Source organism: Rhinatrema bivittatum, chromosome 7 (assembly GCF_901001135.1).
Source record: "Rhinatrema bivittatum chromosome 7, aRhiBiv1.1, whole genome shotgun sequence".
Classification (NCBI taxonomy): Eukaryota; Metazoa; Chordata; class Amphibia; order Gymnophiona; family Rhinatrematidae; genus Rhinatrema; species Rhinatrema bivittatum.
Genome location: NC_042621.1, coordinates 482,847 through 502,066, shown reverse-complemented (window position 1 = coordinate 502,066; position 19,220 = coordinate 482,847). Strand labels below are relative to the sequence as shown.

Below are 19,220 nucleotides of genomic sequence, written 5' to 3'. Positions count from 1 at the left end.
CTTATGACGCTTCTCCATGGATACAAGAACACTTAGATTTTGTAGAAAGTATAATTTTTTTTGAGCAATATAAGTATTCTTAGGAGATGCTGGATGCCACTTCTCTGACAAACTGACCACCAGCATCTCGTTTGTATACATGAACTGATCCTTCTTTTATAGGTAAAATACAATACAATACTAGGTCAGAAATTCTGAAGTTGCGTGACCAGCTGGAGTATCATTTACATAAGCTGTCATGTCAACAGCATGATAGAATATCCCTAAACTACTCTGACCAGTTCTCCAAGTTGGGGCCCATTTACCATCACTCTTTAGATAATACTTTTCTTCTGTTAAAATCTTGCTGTTCAGGGCAATTGTTACATCTTAACCAACATTCTAGCATAAGGTTCTAACCGTTGCCTTCTGCTCTTGTGACCCTATAGTTAGGCATCACAAATTGTCGCCAGCTTCAACTGCTGTCCAGGTGTCCTTGGAATTCCTCTAGGTCAGGCTCAGTAGGGCATTTAAAGCTCACATAGCCAGAAAGGCTAAGATAACAGAGGATTCTGGGTCAGTTGCTGTCTCCATGTTGGACTCAAGCTCAGGCACACATATCATTTCCCTCTTGTGCCACTTACAAATGGTCATAGTGGCACACCCAAGTACCAGAGGGGAGGACAGAACCATAAGAATTGATCATGGAAAATGGGCAAAATTGAGTAGGCTAACAAATAACCTTTGGTGTGTATTGTGTGTACAGAGTAGTGCATGTATCCCTCTAGATCCCTACTAATGTAAGTGATACTCATAGATAGATACACATTCTCTAGGTAACAAATAATAGCATTGTGACTAAGTTCCACTAGATGTCCGTGTTACGCCCTTTGGTCGCAGACGGCTGCGACCACTCATGCTCACCTCCTTTTTCCCTGCACCGTCAATCCTAGGAAGAATGGTGGCCTCTGCCAACCACCGCCGACTTCCCCAGTGTTCCCGGGACGGCGTGGGCGCTGCCGACCACCATCTTGTCTCCAGAATCACCTAAGGTGCATGCAAGGGCCTCCTTTGTACACGTCATAGCGGGAACCTCGGGGGCGTCCCCTCCAGATGATGTCAACTCGCTGCTGTACTTAAGCTGACCAGCCCTTTGCTTCAAAGAGTTAGCAAGGAGTTCCCTCGTTGCTGAATCCTCTCCATTCTTGGACTTCCAGTTCCAGATTCCTCTCTTGGCATGTGGACGCTCTGGGTACCCGCCCCTCAGGGACCCTTCCGTGTTCCTGGCTATCCACTCCTCGGAGGGCCTTCCTGCCTTGGACTACTACCTGACCCGCTTCTTGGGACACTCTCCTGGAACTACCTCTTGTGAGTACTTTACTACAGACTTCAACGATACTAGCTTCACTGAAGGTTCTCTACGGTGTATCCCGTACCTCGGGCCACTACCATTTCCTCTTCAGTAGAAGTTGTTCCAGTATACCCTGTGCTGCAGGGTATTGCCGCACCAGCTACAGGATCCACTTCCGGGTTCCTGCACCTCAGACCATCTCATCATCATCATCTTCAGTACAGACATCCTTGGCTTACCCCGCTCTGCGAGCCACTACCGGATCTGCACTTCTGAGATAATCTATACTCATCTGAAGAGACTTCCTGGTGTACCCGCACTGCAGGCCACTACCGGATCTTCACATCAGTGGTATCACCCTGGATATACCCCACTGCTCAGAACTGTACTATTTGCATCGCCTGCTCTGCGGGTTCTGCTTTTCCTTCCTACATAATAAAGTCTCTATCATACAGCTGTGTCCTACGCTGCTGAGACCGCGCCTACCGATGGTGAGGCTCACAGGACTCCTCCCTGTGGGCGGAGACACCTCTCATCTCGGCCCCGGGTTCACATCCTTACAAAAACATAACAGTCTGTTAGCTCTATTGTTGAGCTGCAAGTATGGCTGCATTATAAAGAAGAGAAAACATATAATAGCAAGACCATATATGTTGTAACAAGTATAAAGATAGGAAAAACAAAGAGAAACCAGTATGCAAAACATTATTTTTCTCATATAATATCATTTATACTGGACGAGTCTCTGCAAGGAGTACAGTCTCATAATGAGAGGCAGAGTCAGGAATGGAAAAGTATAAAACAGAAGAGGAAGAAGTGCGAATATATGATAAAAGAGAAAAAGAGCATTGAAAACAACAACCAAGGATAAGAATCGCAAAAATAGTAAAGTGGGATATAAGCAATGTACATAACTAGGAGAGTGAAGAAAGCCAGGAAAATAAAGAGACAAACTAAGAGTCTGCAGAAGGATTCACACTTTCATTTGCATATATAATGTGGACAGGTTACAAACTAAGGTGTTGAAAAACATAAGGCATGTTCTGGTCATAGGCAGAAGTGAGAATATAGGTAAACAGAAGTGCCACACTACCAGAAAACATCCATGAGAGGTTGTAAATCAACCTCTAGGTAAATAGCCTAATAGGTGGTGTTACAGGAAGAAATGTTCAAAAAGTTATACAGGAAACTCATGAGAAAGGGAATAACCAAATTCAGTATGTTGGTTAAGGTTAGAAGCAGGGGGAATAGAATATGGAAGAACAGCAATGTGAGTACCATAAACACAGGCTACAGAAGAAGAAATAAGAGAAAAGACTTGTGCAAAGGCACCAGCAGTAGGGCAAGCAAGAGAATGCTAAAACAGGAAGCATTTGGTAGTTGCAATTAGCTGCATTTCTTACAGCAAACAGAACAGTACATATTTGACATATGCTGGCATGCAGTCCAGCAGACAGCATTATACATCCCTCTTGAACCTTGATTCACTGCTGAGACAACAAAGTTCACAACAGGGAAGGTAAGATCCAGAGTAAAGGACAGGTGGGCAAAGAATCAAGAACTCTCAGGAATAGTTGATCCACACCAAGACATATCACACTGTAAAGTGGCAAACAGTGGAACAGGGTGATTGGTTAGTGTGATCAGATCAGCTTTCCGAGATAAAGGTAAAGGAGAACATATCAAACAATCATTTAGCTGACACAGCAAGTAAATGCATATACATATTAGAAGTTATAGAACTGGAAAATGCTACAAAATGCTTGGAATGTAGGGACTAATAAAAACTGTATTAATTCAAACTGTATCACTAACTTGAAAAACTAAATAGTGGCATCTGAAAATAGGTACATAACTAGATATTGACTAGGTATATTATAAAAATATTTTTGTTATGCCAATTAGTTATTACATGTCATATAAAGGTACATTGCCTCATAAAACAAAGGAAACTAGCATCTAGTAAGGCCACCCCCCATAGAACAAGAGAAACATATAGAGAAGATCAGGCATAAAGTGTAAGCTCTTCAGACTATATAATGAAGGGTTCAAGATGGCTTCTGTGGAAAAGGATGGGATGATTTCTGAAATCAATGACACATGGCGTATACAGTTCTCCCAGTAATGTGTATTTTTTACATCAGAGCATAGCCTCTTAACTCATTATTAAGTTATTTATTTATTTATTTATTTATTTAAACTTTTTTTTATACCGACCTTCATGAAAAATATCATATCAAATCGGTTTACAGAGAACATTGTGATAAGAAACTTTAACCTTAACATACATAAGCATAAACAAGTTGTAGGAAAGTTACAATAAACAGGGGTAATGGGTAGAGGAGAAGAATGCGCTAGAGGCGGAAAAAGGAACTCTATAACAATAACTGTACAGTAACAGTGACTTCACTGAGGATTGTCTGGTTACATGACTGGTGTCTGTGGCCTAATCAATAGCCTAGCTGGTACTGGGAAAGTTACAGGAAAGCTTTGTGAAACAGCCAGGTCTTAAGTTTTTTTTTGAATGTTTGCAAGCAATGTTCCTGTCTGAGGTCTGGTGGGATGGCATTCCATATGCTGGGTCCCGCTGTCGAGAAGGCCCGTTCTCTAGTGCTTGTTAGATGAGTGGATTTAGCGGGGGCGGCGTGTAGGGATCCTTTGTATATGTCCCTGATAGGTCTTGTGGAAGTGTGGAGCCTGAGTGGGAGTTGCGACTCTAAGTGGATCTGGTGGTGTATGGTTTTGTGAATGATGGTAAGGGCTTTGTGCATGACTCTGAAGCTTATAGGGAGCCAATGCAGATCTTTGAGGATGGGTGTAATATGCTCTCTTCTTTTGGTGTTTGTAAGGATTCTCGCAGCTGCGTTCTGGAGCATTTGAAGTGGTTTGGTGGAGGAGGAGGGGAGACCAAGCAGAATGGAATTACAGTAGTCAATTTTCGAGAATAGAATGGCTTGTAGGACAGATCTGAAGTCTCGAAAGTGTAGGAGTGGTTTGAGTCGTTTGAGAATCTGTAATTTGTAAAAGCAATCCTTGGTGGTTTGGTTGATGAACTTCTTGAGATTCAAATGGTTGTCGATTACTACTCCCAGGTCTCTGGCTTGAGTGATAAAAGTGTTGGGTTGGCTTGGTAGAGGTGTGTCACTGTGTTCAGGTGAAATAAGTAGGAGTTCCGTTTTGGCTGCGTTGAGTACCAGGTTTAGGTTGAAGAGGAGGAGATTGATGGCTTGAAGGCAGTTGTCCCAGAACTTAAGAGTTTTTGTAAGGGATTCGGTTATAGGGATTAGAATTTGAACATCGTCTGCGTAGAGATAATGTTTCAGCCCTAGATCTGTTAGTTAGATGTATGTTATGGATTAAAGCCTAATATAAGAGCAAAACAATTTCAAATTAATCAATGAGAAAATTCCATCATGTCAATAACTCCCTGCATCTAATAATACCTACATAAATTATTGAAAATCTGCATAATGTTCCCACTTTATTATAAGGTAACATGCAATAGTCAAAAGCACAATCAACTTAGGTGCTCAGACATTACATAAAAACATATATTTCATTGAACTGACTACATAAATTCATTCATTGCATTCTTCAGTCATAATGATAAAGGGGATGGAACAGCTCCCCTATGAGGAAAGGCTGAAGAGGTTAGGGCTGTTCAGCTTGGAGAAGAGACGGCTGAGGGGGGATATGATAGAGGTCTTTAAGATCATGAGAGGTCTTGAACGAGTAGATGTGAATCGGTTATTTACACTTTTGAATAATAGAAGGACTAGGGGGCATTCCATGAAGTTAGCAAGTAGCACATTTAAGACTAATCGAAGAAAATTCTTTTTCACTCAATGCACAATAAAGCTCTGGAATTTGTTGCCAGAGTATGTAGTTAGTGCTGTTAGTGTAGCTGGGTTTAAAAAAGGTTTGCATAAGTTCTTGGCGAAGTCCAATAACTACTATTAATCAAGTTGACTTAGGGAATAGCCACTGCTATTACTGGCATCAGTAGCATGGGATCTACTTAGTGTTTGGGTACTTGCCAGGTTCTAATAGCCTGGATTGGCCACTGTTGGAAACAGGATGCTGGGCTTGATGGACCCTTGGTCTGACCCAGCATGGCAATTTCTTATGTTCTTATGTTAATGACACAGAGAAACAGACAACAATTAACAAATATTTGAGCTCAAAAAGTAGACCAAAAAGTATTTCGATCAATCCAAAATAAAACAAAAATCAGAATTAAAATAGATCTGTTTAAAAATGAAAAGAAATCAAACTGGGAAAACAATGTAATCTTCAAGCATTACATCTCACATGGCAGAGAAGGCAATGAGGCAGATTTTAAAACTTACGTGCGGGCATACATTTGTGTACGCAACCCAGTGCGTACAAATGTATGCCTGATTTTATAACATGCGTGCGCAGCCGTGCGCATATTATAAAATCATGTTCTATTTCTCGCGATAAATGTTCACAATTTTTTGTTTTGTTTTTTATTATCGCAATGGCTTGAGCTGTTGAACTGGACTATTTTTTTTTTGCTTTTCTTGCCATGCTGGAACTCATGGTCATAAAGAGATGCAGAAAGAAAATATCTGGCCTGATGGATGATTCAGAGAGGAGAGATCCAATGCAACGGGATAGAATCGAGATAATTGGGCTTTGTGGCTGAAGGGCATCAACCTACTCACCCTGCGTATTTACAGGCAACTTTATAAGTCCAAGTGCACTGAAATGGCTGTCATCACGATGTGGAGGGCCAGTGCATTTGGCTCATTCTTTGCAAAGAAACGTTGCAGTAAAGATGTTGTGCTGTTTCCAGATCCAGATGCAGACTGTATGAAATATTTTTGGACCCTCGTTCCTTTTTATTTATATTTATGCTTTTTTTCTTTTTTAGTTTTTGTAATTTTTTCTTTCTTATTGACTGTTGTACAGATTGGCATCCCCAGGACCTGTTTTTTGCCTTTGGGGCTTGTTGCGTGGTTACATTCTGTGTATTTGTATGCAGTCTATATGCAGGTCAGCTGTTTTGTTTTTTTTTAATCTCTATCCTGCAGTGACTAAAGTGTTGCACCGAACATTCTTTTTATGGTTAATAAGAATAGGCCGAACTAGGGTGGGGGTGGCGGGATGGGTGGGTGGGTTGGAGACTTGAAGGGAATTTGGGGTAAGAAAAGGGTGAGTAGAGAGAGTGTCAGTGACGTTAGGAGGAGGAATCATGTTGGTGTTTTGAAAAAGATGTGTTGGAAGTTTATATCTGTTGACACAAGGGCATATGCATTCTTTTTTGGGAGGCTAGTAACTGTCATTTATGTTAGATGGTATGGAAACTGGGCAAAGCCTTGGAAAGTTATAAAAATCTCAAAAAATGGCTGAGGTAAAAATTGTATCTTTGAATGTATGGGGAATTTTGACCCCAGTGAAAAGAATTAGGATCCTGTAGTTTTTGAAGTAGAGGGATGCAAATTCTGCATTCTTACAAGAGACTCACTTGGTGGCTAATGAGCATGTAAAATTTAAAAGGGCATGGGTCGGCCAGGTATATTCTGCTTCATTCTCTAAATGCAGAGGAGTATGTGTTCTAATCCATTACAGGTACACAGGTCCTGTTGTGACCCAGAGGGACGTTATGTGATTTTAGAATGCAGTCTGTATGGGAAATCAATAACCTGTGTTAATTTCTATGGGCTAAATGTTGGACAGACTGAATTTTACACTCAACTGTAGGAGATCCTGGCAAAATATGATATAGAACGGGCGGAGACTGAAACGCGTGTATCTGCCCTGCTAACAATAGGTCGGGAGTACGCAAGATACAAGATGATAGTGGAAAGGAGATTAAAGATATGATGCAAACATTTGACCTAGTGGATGTTTGGAGAGAGAAGAATCCAAGTGGCAGAAATTACACATAGATTACAAATAAATTACCCAAGATTTCAAACTTACAGTCAAATTGATTTCTTTTTATGCAGTAGGGGTATAGTGACATTGGATTTTAAACCTGACATTTTAGGATACACTATTTCAGACAACCATGAAATCTCCCTGTCCTTTCCATTGCATGGTGATAGGAGCCACAGACCGATGGAGACCTAACATGTCTTTGCTAGGGAAACAAGATTTTAGGGACAAAATTAAGAAGGTCATAAGAACATGCCATACTGGGTCAGACCAAGGGTCCATCAAGCCCAGCATCCTGTTTCCAACAGTGGTCAATCCAGGCCATAAGAACCTGGCAAGCACCCAAAAACTAAGCCTAACCCATGCAGTGGACTGCCTCAAGGATCTGTATTGGGACCCGTACTTTTCAATATATTTATAAATGATCTGGAAAGAAATACGACGAGTGAGGTAATCAAATTTGCAGATGATACAAAATTATTCAGAGTAGTTAAATCACAAGCAGATTGTGATAATTTGCAGGAAGACCTTGTGAGACTGGAAAATTGGGCATCAAAATGGCAGATGAAATTTAATGTGGATAAGTGCAAGGTGATGCATATAGGGAAAAATAACCCATGCTATAGTTACACAATGTTAGGTTCCATATTAGGAGCTAGCACCCAAGAAAAAGATCTAGGTGTCATAGTGGATAACACATTGAAATTGTCGATTCAGTGTGCTGTGGCAGTCAAAAAAGCAAACAGAATGTTGGGCTATTTTCTAAGTCAACTTAATTAATAACAGGTAATGGACTTCTCCTCCAAGAACTTATCCAGTCCTTTTTTGAACACAGCTACAATAACTGTACTAACCATATCCTCTGGCAACAAATTCCAGAGTTTAATTGTGCGTTGAGTGAAAAAGAACTTTCTCCGATTAGTTTTAAATGTGCCACATGCTAACTTCATGGAGTGCCCCCTAGTCTTTCTAGTATCTGAAAGAGTAAATAACCAATTCACATTTACCCGTTCTAGACCTTTCATGATTTTAAACACCTCTATCATATCCCTCCTCAGCTGTCTTTTCTCCAAGCTGAAAAGTCCTAAACTCTTTAGTCTTTCCTCATAGGGGAGCTGTTCCATCCCCTTTATCATTTTGGTTGCCCTTCTCTGTACCTTCTACATTGCAACTCTGTCTTTTTTGAGATGCGGCGACCAGAGTTGTACACAGTATTCAAGGTGCGGTCTCACCATGGAGCGATACAGAGGCATTATGACATTTTCCGTTTTATTCACCATTCCCTTTCTAATAATTCCCAACATTCTGTTTGCTTTTTTGACTGCCACAGCACACTGAACCGACGATTTCAATGTGTTATCCACTATGACACCTAGATCTTTTTCTTGGGTGCTAGCTCCTAATATGGAACCTAACATTGTGTAACTATAGCATGGGTTATTTTTCCCTATATGCATCACCTTGCACTTATCCACATTAAATTTAATCTGCCATTTTGATGCCCAATTTTCCAGTCTCACAAGGTCTTCCTGCAATTTATCACAATCTGCTTGTGATTTAACTACTCTGAATAATTTTGTATCATCTGCAAATTTGATTACCTCACTCGTCGTATTTCTTTCCAGATCATTTATAAATATATTGAAAAGTTCGGGTCCCAATACAGATCCTTGAGGCAGTCCACTGCCCACTTCCTTACACTGAAAAAATTGGCTATTTAATCATACTCTCTGTTTCCTGTCTTTTAGTCCCTTTGTAATCCATGAAAGGACATCGCCACCTATTCCATGACTTTTTACTTTTCCTAGAAGCCTCCCATGAGGAACTTTGTCAAACACCTTCTGAAAATCCAAATACACTACATCTACCGGTTCACCTTTATCTACATGTTTATTAACTCCTTCAAAAAAGTGAAGCAGATTTGTCAGGCAAGACTTGCCTTGGGTTTTGTTCCATTAAACCATGTCTTTCTATATGTTCTGTGATTTTGATATTTAGAGCACTTTCCACTATTTTTCCTGGCACTGAAGTCAGGCTAAACGGTCTATAGTTTCCTGGATCGCCCCTGGAGCCCTTTTCAAATATTGGGATTACATTAGCTACCCTCCAGTCTTCAGGTACAATGGATGGTTTTAATGATAGGTTTCAAATTTTTACTAATAGGTCTGAAATTTCATTTTTGAGTTCCTTCATAACCCTGGGGTGTATACCATCCGGTCCAGGTGATTTACTACTCTTCAGTTTGTGAATCAGGCATACCACATTTTCTAGGTTCACCGTGATTTGGTTCATTCCATCTGAATCATTATCCATGAAAACCTTCTCCGGATCAGGTAACTCCCCAACATCCTCTTCAGTAAACACTGAAGCAAAGAAATCATTTAATCTTTCCGCGATTGCCTTATCTTCTCTATGTGCCCCTTTAACCCCTCGATCATCCAATGGTCCAACTGACTCCCTCACAGGTTTTCTGCTTTGGATATATTTTAAAAAGTTTTTACTGTGAGTTTTGCCTCCACGGCCAACTTCTTTTTAAATTCTCTCTTAACCTGTCTTATCAATGTCTTACATTTAACTTGCCAATGTTTATGCTTTATCCTATTTTCTTCTGTTGGGTCCTTCTTCCAATTTTTGAATGAAGATCTTTTGGCTAAAATAGCTTCTTTCACCTCCCCTTTTAACCATGCCGGTAATCGTTTTGCCTTCTTTCCACCTTTCTTAATGTGTGGAATACATCTGGACTGTGCTTCTAGGATGGTATTTTTTAACAATGACCACGCCTCTTGCACACTTTTTACCTTTGTAGCTGCTCCTTTCAGTTTTTTCTAACTATTTTTATCATTTTATCAAAATTTCCCTTTTGAAAGTTTAGCACGAGAGCCGTGGATTTGCTTACTGACCCCCTTCCAGTCATTAATTCAAATTTGATCATATTATGATCACTATTGCCAAACAGCCCCACCACCGTTACCTTGCTCACCAAATCCTGTGCTCCACTGAGAATTAGATCTAAAATTGCTCCCTCTCTTGTCGGTTCCTGAACCAATTGCTCCATAAAATTGTCATTTATTCCATCCAGGAACTTTATCTCTCTAGCATGTACCGATGATATATTTACCCAGTCAATATTGGGGTAATTAAAATCTCCCATTATTACTGCACTACCAATTTGGTTAGCTTCCCTAATTTCTCTTAGCATTTCACTGTCAGTCTCACCATCTTGACCAGGTGATTGGTAGTATACTCCTATCACTATAGTCTTCCCCAACACACAAGGGATTTCTACCCATAAAGATTTGATTGTGCATTTAATCTCATGCAGGATGTTTATCCTGTTGGACTCTATGCCATCCTGGACATAAAGTGCTACACTGCCTCCCAGGTGCTCCTCTCTGTCATTGCGAAGAATTTAATCCTACTCTTAGATGGGAGCTCTTAAAGGTGGTGATCCGGATGCATATTTTATCATATGCCAGCTATCATAATAAAACGAGAAAAGCTGAACAGGAGGAATTGGAAACTCAAATTAAGTTGATGGAAAGTAAACACAAGTTGACTGCTCCAGTAAGACATAAGAAATTGTGTCTGCTACAGGATAGGCTTAAAGAATTGAAAGTTGATGCTATTGAAAAAACAATGCAGTTTACAAAGCAAAGATATTACGAGCATGGTAACAAAGCTGGTTTTCTGTTAGCTAAAGTAATACAATTGAGTAAGGAGAGCTCTTTAATCTATGGCATCAGGCATAGCCAGGAGAATATCAAGCAAATGCCAAAAGATGTTAATGCTTTGTTTGCATCCCACTTTAAAAGTTTCTATCAGACATGGCCTGAGCCAGACAGGCGGGACATTTCTGCATTTTTGGCTCCTTTGGGCCTACCTCAGGTGGATATGGAGGATCCAAAATGGTTGTCAACAGGTATTACAACACTGGATGTAACCAGGGCGTTGAAAGCGTTAGCAGGAGGGAAAAGTCCAGGGCCTGATGGATACCTCTTAAAATTTTATAAAGCTTTTGCAGAGGAGATGGTCACTAAACTGGGTGAATTATTTAATTATCTCAGGTCCCCAGGAGCTAGAGTGGGTTCTCTTACAGAAGCACTAATAGTGTTGATTTACAAGGCTACAAGAGATCCTCTAGATTGTTCATCTTATCGCCCAATCTCTCTCATAAATGCTGACATAAAGTTATTAGCAAAGATCTTATAAGCATGCCTAGAAGGGGTGTTTCCTATGTTAGTCCATCCGGACCAAACAGGATTCATTAAGAGGAGAATCTCTACAAATAATTCAAGGAGATTATTTAATATAATCCACTGAGTCAAACTAAAGAATATGACCAGGGAAGTGATTTCCATGGATACTGACAAAGCATTTGACAGGGTCTCCTGGCCTTACATGTTTGTGGAACTGGAACATTTTGGGTTACCTTGGGAATTTCTTTCTTGGATACATGCTTTATATATGAATCCTACAGCGAGGATGGTAGCTAATGGGGTAGTATCAGTTCTCTTTGTTACTGAGATGAACACAACAACATTGCCACCTCTCCCCATTATTATTTGTCCTAGCAGTAGAGCCGTTGGCACAGGTAATTAGGAGGTGCAAGTGGACAGAGGGGGAAATGTGTCATAAAGAGTCTCACAAAATCTCGCTGTATGTGGATGATGCATTGATGTATGTGACTATCCTACCCCGCTCTTTGCCTGCATTGATGGTACTCTGAGTAATTCAGTGAAATTTCTGGATACTTAATCAATTTTAATAAATCTGAATTAATGTTTCTTGGGCCTGAAAGGAGGGATTTCCCTGAAGTAAATCTTTTCAAAAGAGCAGAGGTGGATTTTAAATGTTTAGGTATTTGGTTCTCGCTAGATTATAATATCCTCTACAGAGACAATTATGTTCCAGTTTTGAAATAAAATAGAGGCAGACTTGAGAAGGTGGTCTTCTTTGAATATATGCCTTCTAGGGAGGGTTAATCTGAATAAGATGGCTATCTTGCCAAGGCTTATCTATCCTTTTATGCACCTTCTGGACCGGATGGTATACACCCCAGAGTTCTGAAGGAACTAAAAAATGAAATTTCAGACCTATTAGTAAAAATTTGTAACTTATCATTAAAATCATCCATTGTACCTGAAGACTGGAGGATAGCAAATGTAACCCCAATATTTAAAAAGGGCTCCAGGGGCGATCCGGGAAACTACAGACCGGTTAGCCTGACTTCAGTGCCAGGAAAAATAGTGGAAAGTGTTCTAAACATCAAAATCACAGAACATATAGAAAGACATGGTTTAATGGAACAAAGTCAGCATGGCTTTACCCAGGGCAAGTCTTGCCTCACAAATCTGCTTCACTTTTTTGAAGGAGTTAATAAACATGTGGATAAAGGTGAACCGGTAGATATAGTATACTTGGATTTTCAGAAGGCGTTTGACAAAGTTCCTCATGAGAGGCTTCTAGGAAAAGTAAAAAGTCATGGGATAGGTGGCGATGTCCTTTCATGGATTGCAAACTGGCTAAAAGACAGGAAACAGAGAGTAGGATTAAATGGGCAATTTTCTCAGTGGAAGGGAGTGGACAGTGGAGTGCCTCAGGGATCTGTATTGGGACCCTTACTGTTCAATATATTTATAAATGATCTGGAAAGAAATACGACGAGTGAGATAATCAAATCTGCAAATGACACAAAATTGTGCAGAGTAGTTAAATCACAAGCAGATTGTGATAAATTGCAGGAAGACCTTGTGAGACTGGAAAATTGGGCATCCAAATGGCAGATGAAATTTAATGTGGATAAGTGCAAGGTGATGCATATAGGGAAAAATAACCCATGCTATAATTACACGATGTTGGGTTCCACATTAGGTGCTACAACCCAAGAAAGAGATCTAGGTGTCATAGTGGATAACACATTGAAATCGTCGGTTCAGTGTGCTGCGGCAGTCAAAAAGCAAACAGAATGTTGGGAATTATTAGAAAAGGAATGATGAATAAACGGAAAATGTCATAATGCCTCTGTATCGCTCCATGGTGAGACCGCACCTTGAATACTGTGTACAATTCTGGTCGCCGCATCTCAAAAAAGATATAATTGCGATGGAGAAGGTACAGAGAAGGGCTACCAAAATGATAAGGGGAATGGAACAACTCCCCTATGAGGAAAGACTAAAGAGGTTAGGACTTTTCAGCTTGGAGAAGAGTCGACTGAGGGGGGATATGATAGAGGTGTTTAAAATCATGAGAGGTCTAGAACGGGTAGATGTGAATCGGTTATTTACTCTTTCGGATAGTAGAAGGACTAGGGGACACTCCATGAAGTTAGCATGGGGCACATTTAAAACTAATCGGAGAAAGTTCTTTTTTACTCAACGCATAATTAAACTCTGGAATTTGTTGCCAGAGAATGTGGTTCGTGCAGTTAGTATAGCTGTGTTTAAAAAAGGATTGGATAAGTTCTTGGAGGAGAAGTCCATTACCTGCTATTAAGTTCACTTGGGGAGTGGCCGCTGCCATTGGCGATGGTTACATGGAATGGACTTAGTTTTTGGGTACTTGCCAGGTTCTTATGGCCTGGATTGGCCACTGTTGGAAACAGGATGCTGGGCTTGATGGACCCTTGGTCTGACCCAGTATGGCATTTTCTTATGTTCTTATGTTCTTATATACCCATGCAGGCCTTACAGGCTTTGAAAGGGGCAATCTCTAGTTTTATATGGCAGAGCAAGCCGCCTAGGTTGAAATACAATGTTCTGGTCAAAACTAGGAAGACTGGGGGGCTGGGGCTCCCTCACTTCCAATGGTATTAATGGGCTTGTAGATTGTCGTGTCTATGAATATGGCTTGGGATGAACGCCCCACAGGCCTGGCTTTCTATGGACGAGGAAGGGGCAAGGGGATGCAGTTTGGCATCCCTGTTGTATGTGCCACACACGTCCAGTTCATATAAGAGGGTTGTGTGTGGAAACCTTATATTTGCATACACACTTAAAATATGGAGGGAGGTGAACTGTTTGGCTCACTTACCTAATGGTGTTTTGTCTTATTTGACATCCTTTAGTGCTTAACCCAACATCTGTCACTACATACTTTTTGACCACATATGGACGTTTTGGCAGCGAAAGGTTTAAAATTTCTAGGAGAATTGGCTGATGAGGGGCGAGTTAAAAGGTTTAAGGAGTTGGAGGAGGAAGTTCAGATACCACATATAACTTGATATTTATTTCTGTATTTACGTAAAGACATTGCAGATATAATTAGGGATCACCTGGGTGTTGAGGAATATAAAGGCATTGAAGGTCTGCTTAGCTGCAGGAGAAGAGCGTAACATTTAATATTTGCTTTGTATAAGTTGCAACGGGTGGCTTTGTGTGAAAAAGATACCACATCCAGACTTATACAGCTGTGGAATGTAGATTTGGATGAAGAAATGGACAGTATAGACTGGAAGTTAAACTGGAAAAGGTCACAACAAATCACTATATGTTATAAGGGGCAGGAGTTACAGTATAAGTTGCAAAACAGGTTATACTGCACTCCGTTTTGTTTTGGTTTTTTTGCTAAGTTCAGCAGTGTCAGTTCAAACTGTTGGAGAGAGTGCGGAGACAATGGAACATTATTTCACATGTGGTGTGAGTGTCCGGACATTCAAATGTTCTGGGCTAAAGTGTCTGATTGTATTTATGATATATGTGGGCAAAGACTGATGGTTAATCCTGCTCTTTTTCTGCTGGGGAAATGGTCTACTAGATGGGAAATGAGAGGATATAGGAAGCTGGTGGTGGGTCATTTGTTACACGTGGCGCATTTGACAGTGGCTCATCAGTGGAAAAATTCTTCTACTTTTACATGCTGGGAATCTAAGGTATTGAATATTGCTTTAATGGAAAAATTAACTTTTGCCTTGAAGAACCAGGCAGATATATACCAAGCAAAAAGGGGCTATATTGGAGCTGGTGGGAGCGGTTGTAGTCTGATCTTCTATAAGGTGTATGCTAGGGTATATTTGCTATGCCTTTCTTGTGTCAAAATGTATGCTTGTTTGGAAAAGTTACAAATAAAGAGTATAAAAAAAATAAGAAAAACCTTTCCAGGTCTTCTTCCCTTAGCATCTCTTACCCCCTCCCTCTTACTTCTCTGGGGAGGTAATGTAGATTGGAGGCAGCTCGGGCTTGGCGGGTTGAGCAGCCTTTGGCTAAGCCTCGCTCCTCAGACTCAGTTTGGGTAGCCGCATGGTAGGCTGCAGTGGTGATTTTTTACACATGCAGGTGTGTGTGTGCATTCCTACCGCATGGCAGTGTATAGACGTAAGTGTGCACACGTGCACTTTGCGCATAAGGCCATGGCCTATGTTTGTGCAATTAAGCATGAAGGTATTTGTGCACATACAACCACAGGCTGGTATTGGGTAAGTAGGTGCACACAGAGTACTTGTGCACGTGCAACTGTGGCCTACTTTTGGGTGCACATTTGCCCGTGGACTCACTGAAGACTATGGCACCGGAGATAAAACAGTCTAAGCGCCTAGCTATTTATGAGGCTTACCATATAAGGTCAATCCAGCCATCACTTTCTCTACATCTGTATTAGCATTTCTTGGATGCTTAAGCTATTTGGCCATTACAGATTTTGCTGATGCTGGGCATCCCCCAGTTTGGATCCATCCTTTTTTTTCCTGGATGGAATTTTTCCAGGGTTTGCAGACCTTTCAGCAGGGATGCCCAGCAGGGATGAAGCAACCTACTAAAAAGGGTTCATGTGATTGGGGCTCCCACTTGTCAGCAACTGCAGGCAAGCGCCCCCCCCACCTCCCCCCCGGTGATGTTCAGGGGGATGTGGATCCTGATACTTGGATGACCCTGGAAGAGAGAGAAATTCCACCAGATTTGGAACCGTATCAGACTTTGCTCTGGTTTTTTCACAGAGATGAGTTGCCAAGTCTGTTGACTCAGACTCTGATGCTAGGTGTGGATGGAGGTGATGCTGCAGGCTTGCAAAAGAAGGATCTCATCTTAGTCACTTTGAGCAAGGAGTCATGTTTCTTTCCCCTCCTGGATCCAATTGAAGAGTTGATTGACCTTGAATGGAGCGCCCCAGAGGCAAATTTTAAAGAGAGGCATGCTTTAATGGGTTTATACCCCTTGGATCCGAAGGCAAGGAATCAGTTGCAACTCCCAAAGGTGAATGTCTTGGTATGTGCTTTAACCAAGTGAACTACCATTCCAGTGAAAGGAGGGACAGCTCTAAAAGATGCTCAGGATAGGAGAATTGAGGCTATCCTTAAGCAGGCCTTTGAGGCCATGGCAATGAATTTGCATATTGCTTCTTGCTTCTGCCTGGTGGCTTGGGCTTGGGCTTGATTCTCTCGAGAGAGATTCAAGGAATAGGGCCTGATGGCAGATTGGTGATGGAACCAGGGGCCACATTCTTAGTTGATGTGGGCTGAAACTTGGTGCAGACGGCTGTTAGAAGAGTGGCTTAGAAAGAGATCTAGGTGTCATAGTGGATAACACATTGAAATCGTCGGTATAGTGTGCTGCGGCAGTCAAAAAAGCAAACAGAATGTTGGGAATTATCAGAAAGGGAATGGTGAATAAAACGGAAAATGTCATAATGCCTCTGTATCGCTCCATGGTGAGTCCGCACCTTGAATACTGTGTACAGTTCTGGTTGCCGCATCTCGAAAAAGATATAATTGCGATGGAGAAGGTACAGAGAAGGGCTACCAAAATAATAAGGGGAATGGAACAACTCCCCAATGAGGAAAGACTAAAGAGGTTAGGACTTTTCAGCTTGGAGAAGAGATGACTGAGGGGGGATATGATAGAGGTGTTTAAAATCATGAGAGGTCTAGAACGGGTAGATGTGAATCGGTTATTTACTCTTTCGGATAGTAGAAAGACTAGGGGGCACTCCATGAAGTTAGCATGGGGCACATTTAAAACTAATCAGAGAAAGTTCTTTTTTACTCAACGCACAATTAAACTCTGGAATTTGTTGCTAGAGGATGTGGTATGTGAATCGGAACCAGAATCGGATCCGATATCAGTTCCGATTCACATCTCTAGTGGTTAGTGCAGTTAGTATAGCTGTGTTTAAAAAAGGATTGGATAAGTTCTTGGAGGAGAAGTCCATTACCTGCTATTAAGTTCACTTAGAGAATAGCCACTGCCATTAGCAATGGTAACATGGAATAGACTTTTTTTGGGTACTTGCCAGGTTCTTATGGCCTGGATTGTTCACTGTTGGAAACAGGATGCTGGGCTTGATGGACCCTTGGTCTGACCCAGTATGGCATTTTCTTATGTTCTTATGTTCTGGGATAGCGGCTAGGCACCAGTTGTGGCTGTGAAATTGGTTGGCTGACACTATTTCCAAGTCCAGTCTTACAGGGTTACCCTTTAAAGGGGTATCTTTTATTCGGCAGTGAATTGGAGAAAATGGCGAATAGCTGTGGAAAATCCAAGGTTCCTCGATTACTGGAAGACAAGGCAGCGGCATCACGTTCTTTTGGGGTGAAGGAATACTAGTTGGCTTCATCCTTACAGAAGAGCATACTGAAAGGCCTCATCCATACAGCAGATCTCAGTCCTTTTGGCCTAAAAAGCCTCCTAAGGATGTGGGCTCCAGGAGCGGAGCACCTCGATCTTCTCAATGAAGTTGTGAGGCTCACCTGCTATTTCAGGAGATAGGTGGGCATCTATCTGTCTTTTATCAGAGGTGAGTCCAGATTATAACAGACAAGTGTGAGCTTCTGGGTTGGGGGCATTCACTGTCAGGAGCTGATGGCACAAGGTCACTGGAATGCCAAGGAGTGACAGTGGACCATCAATTAGTTGGAAGCAAGTGCAGTTTGCCTGGCGTGCTTGCGGGTTGCCAAGCATCTGGAAGCTCAAACGGTGAGGATAATGTCAGACAGTGCCATGACGGTGGCCTTCATCAATCAAGGTGCAACCAGAAGATGCACTCATGGAATGGGCAGAACAACATCTTCAGGATACATCCGCTTCACATATTGCCCAGAAGAACAATGTAAGGGCCGACTTCCTCAGCAGTCAAGAATGGGAATTAGCAGACAAAGCCTTTCAACTCATAGTGGCATGCTGGGATCATCTCTCTCGAGATTTCTTGGTGACCTCCAGCAACAAGAAGGTGCCTCATTTCTTCAGTCGCAGAAATGATCCAAGAGCACTGGGGATAGATGCTCTCATTCAGGTCTGGCCATGGAGTGGGGTGTTGTATGCCTTCCCACCATGGAGATTGATAGGCAGGATCATTCAAAACCTGCGAGACAGACCATAACTATATTTCTGGTAGCTCCAGATTGGCCTCAGAGGCCGTGGTATGCCAATCTTCAGAGACTTTTGATGGACAGTCCTCGCAGACTGCCTCTCAGGATGAATCTGTTGCATCAGGAGCCCATACTGCACAATGATCCTTGTCAGTTTTGTCTTACGGTTTGGCTTTTGATAGGGCTTGGTTGCTGAAGCATGGTTATTCTTTGGTGGTGATTTTCCCTTTGCTTTGGGTCAGGAAATTTTCTAATTTCTAGCTTATGCTAGAGTCTGGAGAGTTGGGAGTAGGTGTGAGGAGCGAGGTTCTCATCCTCTCAAAGCTGAAATTCCTCTGATATTGGAATTTTTACAGGAGGGCTTGCTTAAATGCTTGGCCCTTAACACTCTGAAGGTGCAGGTAGCAGCTCTAGCTTGTTATAGGGGGCGAGTCAATGGGGGAGCATTGTCTTCCCATCCTGATGTGTCCGAGTTTTTGAAGGGAGTCAAGCTGGTCTTGAGTTTTTTGGTGGGTCCCACTTTTTGGCCACTGTATGGTCTCTTGTTGTGGCTGCTCACCTTGAAAAGTTTTTCTCTCGGCAATCTGTTCAGCATGGTAGGTCTCCAAGCTGCAAGCTCTTTCTTGCCATGAGTCATTCTTACAGATGACTTTGGAGGTGATACAGCTTCCTTTTGCTGAAAGTGGTTTTGGA

At 41.7% G+C, this 19,220-nt stretch overlaps 1 protein-coding gene across 6 annotated transcripts in view; it reads left to right on the top strand.

The window, feature by feature from the left end:
• LOC115094928 (serine/threonine-protein kinase Nek11-like) overlaps positions 1 to 19,220 on the top strand; it is a 403,945-nt gene that overhangs the window by 254,500 nt on the left and 130,225 nt on the right. The gene's annotated exons all lie outside the window — the stretch shown is intronic.